Genomic DNA, 3,508 nt, shown 5'->3' with positions numbered 1-3,508 from the left:
AGGTCCTCCTCAGTTTCAGCAAGCAGGGTTGTGTCATCTGCATAACGCAGATTGTTAATAGATCTTCCACCAATCCTGATGCCACACTTTTCCTTATAGAGCCCAGCGTCTCGGATAATCTGTTCTACCTACAGGTTGAAAAGGTATGGAGATAGGACACATCCCTGGCATACACCTTTCCCAATTATTTGAGTGAAAATTTAAAAATCATATGGGTTTTTCATTAAATTATTCATGCACATCTTTAGTAACATTAATTATAATTTGTTAATATAATTAATTGCAGTGTCTGAACAGCTCTTGTTTGTATATTGCTTTTCAATTCACTCAATTTATAATTTATTAATTTTTACTCTCCTCTCTCTCTCTTCCAATCCCTTTTAACCATCCATAAATGAGGCTGCCTGTTTGTAAACTTTTCCTTAGTTTTGTTGTTGCTGTTGTTGTTGTTTAAGGTGTTCCCTTTTGTTCAACTGATCTCAAGTCAATGTACAGGTAAAGCCCTGGCTGCTTCCACATATCAGCCACCCCAGGGAAACCAAAAGCTTTCCTATTTCTAGAGTTGGGGGGAAGGACAGAGGCCTCCAAAAAAGTAGGGCCTCCAATGGCTGAGTATTGAAAACAAAAACTAAAGAACAAGTATTAAGGCAGAAGATGTTTTTAACAACAACAAAAAAATTGGATTAGTTATAATTTACACAGAAGCAATGCTCTCTGCCACTACTGTCAGTGCATGGACCTGCTTGGGGGATGCGGCTCTTCTGCTTAGGGGAAGGGAGAGGCTTTTGGAAAGGTAGGAGCTTCCCATCACTATGCCATGTTGTTTATTTGGAATTACTTGGATTATTTGGATTGACTTTTTTTAAAAAAAAAAGAAAGGGGCGGGGGGAGAAAAACAATGTACAATCAAAGTCCTTGGCCACATTGGAGAACTGAGGGGATTCTCGCTCCACACGAGCTGCTGTCACCCTCACCATTCCAGAATTTAATCCTGAGTCAAGCGCAAAAAAAAAAATAATAAAATTTAAAAATTAACAAATAAAGTCATGCCAATTCTCATCTCCTTTGGGGTTTTCTTTGCACAAGTTAGGTTTTGTGGGTTGGTTTTTTGTTTTTTTTTTAAACCAAGAACGGGTGTAATGCAATTAAACAGTTGGCCTAGAAGCATTTGCAGTGGATGATGGAGGGGCCAGACTCGTTGTACTCTTGTTCGCTGATCCGCATCTGCTGGAAGGTGGACAGGGAGGCCAGGATGGAGCCACCAATCCACACAGGGTATTTGCGTTCAGGGGGAGAAATGATGTTGATCTTCATTTTGCTGGGGACCAGCACTGTGATCTCCTGCATCCTGTCAGCGCTGCCTGAGTACATGGTGGTCCCACTGGACAGCACTGTGTTGGCGTAGAGGTCCTTGCAAATGTCAACATCACACTTCATGATGGAGTTGAAGGTAATTTCATGGATGCCACAAGATTCCACGCCCTGGAAGGAGGGCTGGAAGAGTGCCTTGGGGCAGTGGAAACGCTCATTGTCCATGATGATGACCTATCCATCGGGCAGCTCATAGCTCTTCTCCAAGGAGAACAAGGAAGCTGCCAAGGTCATCTCCTACTCAAAGTCCAGGGCAATGTAACAGAGTTTCTTCTTGATGTCACGCACAATTTTCCACTCAGTGGTATAGCCTCGCTCGGTGAGGATCTTCATGAGGTCAGCCAAGTTCAGACGCAGGATGGCATGGGGGAGAGCACACCCCTCGTAGATGGACACAGTGTGGGTGACTCCATTGCCAGAATCCATCAGGATGCCGGTGGTTCAGCCATAGGCATACAGGGACAGCCCAGCCTGCATGGCGATGTACATAGCAGGGGAGTTGAAGGTCTCAAACATGATCTGGGTCATCTTCTCCCGGTTAGCCTTGGGGTTCAGGGGGCCTCTGTCAGCAGCACAGGGTGCTCTTCAGGGACCACATGCAGCTCGTTGTACAAGGTGTGGTGCCAGATCTTCTCCATGTTGTCCCAGTTGGTGACAATGCCATGCTCAATGGGATACTTGAGGGTCAGGATGCCCCTCTTGCTCTGGGCTTCCTCATCCATGTAGGAGTCCTTCTGACCCATGCCCACCATCACGCCCTGGTGCCGAGGGCCTCCCACAATGGAGGGGAAGACAGCCTGGGGTGCGTTGTCACCCACGAAGCCAGCCTTGCACATGCCAGAGCCGTTGTCAACCACTAGCGCTGAGATGTCATCATCCATGGTGAGCTGGGGTGGCGGGTATGAACCGGCGGCAGTGACTGTGCAAAGGGGCCTGTGCTCTAGGACGAGGTCTCAGCTGTCTTCCTTAGTTTTTTATAATGGTGATCTTACACCATAATTGCCCTTTCCTAAGTTATTTTTGTCACTCAGCATAATTTCCTCTAGATTAATTCATGCTATGCAGTGTTTTACAAATCCTTTCTCATTATTTAGTACTCCAGTGTATGAATGCATTATGGCATCTTTAGCCAGTCATCCATTGATGAACATTTGAGTTGTTTCCAACTCTTTGATATTGTAAGTGATTCTACAATAAACTATGTTTACATGTATGTATACGTATGTGTTGTATGTATATCAGTTTGTGTCACATCTCTTATTTGTTTGGTATATATAATCCAGTAATGGGATTGTTGGATCAAATGGTTCCCAAATTTCTAAGGAAGCACCAAACCATTTTTCCATAGTGGTTGCACTATTTTACATTCCCATTCCAACCAGCAGTATATAAGTTACAATCGCTCTATACCCTTGATAGCATTTTCCCCCCTGTCTTATTGAACTTTCTGTTGTTGCTGGAGTGAGGTGATATCTCACTACTGTTTTTTATTTGCATCTCTCTAATAAAGAATGACAAGTAGATGGATTAACACAGTAACTATAGCAATGGGCTCAAGAGTGTCCAAGATTGTGAGGATGGCAAAGGACAGGACAAGGTTTAGATCTGTTGCTCATAGGGTGAAATGAGTCATACTAGTCTTGATGACACCTACCAACAGCAATAGCTAGTGGTAAGAAGTTACACTGCAATCCCAAAGGCACACAGTTTGAATCCACAAGCCGCTTTGTGGAAGAAGGACGGATAATCTCCTTCCATGTTATTTATTGCCTCTAAAAATCTGCTGGAGGGTCAACTATGGGTTGGTTCTGACAGTATGGCAAACACCATCACCAACAATGATAGCTAATGAAGGAATTCTGGTGATATATTGGTAAGAAGTTGTATTGTCAACCTGAAGGCATTAATTTATTTTTTAAAACTATTTACATCTGTGCAAAGAACTGATGGAGAAGCTCAATATCAGGTGTGAAAACTAGGCCAGGAGCTGATTGTGGGACAGACCACCAACTACTCATATGCAAGTTCAAGCTGAAGTTGAGGAAAATTAAACCAAATCCAAGGCAACCAAAATATGACTTTGAGTCTATCCCACCTGAATTTCAGAACCATCTCAGGAACAGGTTTGAGGCCTTGA

At 43.6% G+C, this 3,508-nt stretch overlaps 1 protein-coding gene and 1 pseudogene across 3 annotated transcripts in view; one reads left to right on the top strand and one right to left on the bottom strand.

Moving 5' to 3' along the window:
- SYN1 (synapsin I) overlaps positions 1 to 3,508 on the top strand; it is a 204,592-nt gene that overhangs the window by 64,175 nt on the left and 136,909 nt on the right. The gene's annotated exons all lie outside the window — the stretch shown is intronic.
- LOC102868199 lies at positions 1,159 to 2,255 on the bottom strand (annotated as a pseudogene).

This window comes from Elephantulus edwardii, unplaced genomic scaffold (assembly GCF_000299155.1).
Source record: "Elephantulus edwardii isolate Elephantulus edwardi_28Jun2011 unplaced genomic scaffold, EleEdw1.0 scaffold00239, whole genome shotgun sequence".
In the NCBI taxonomy this organism is placed as follows: Eukaryota; Metazoa; Chordata; class Mammalia; order Macroscelidea; family Macroscelididae; genus Elephantulus; species Elephantulus edwardii.
Note: the sequence above shows the minus strand (reverse complement) of the source record. Positions and strands in the feature narration are given on the sequence as shown.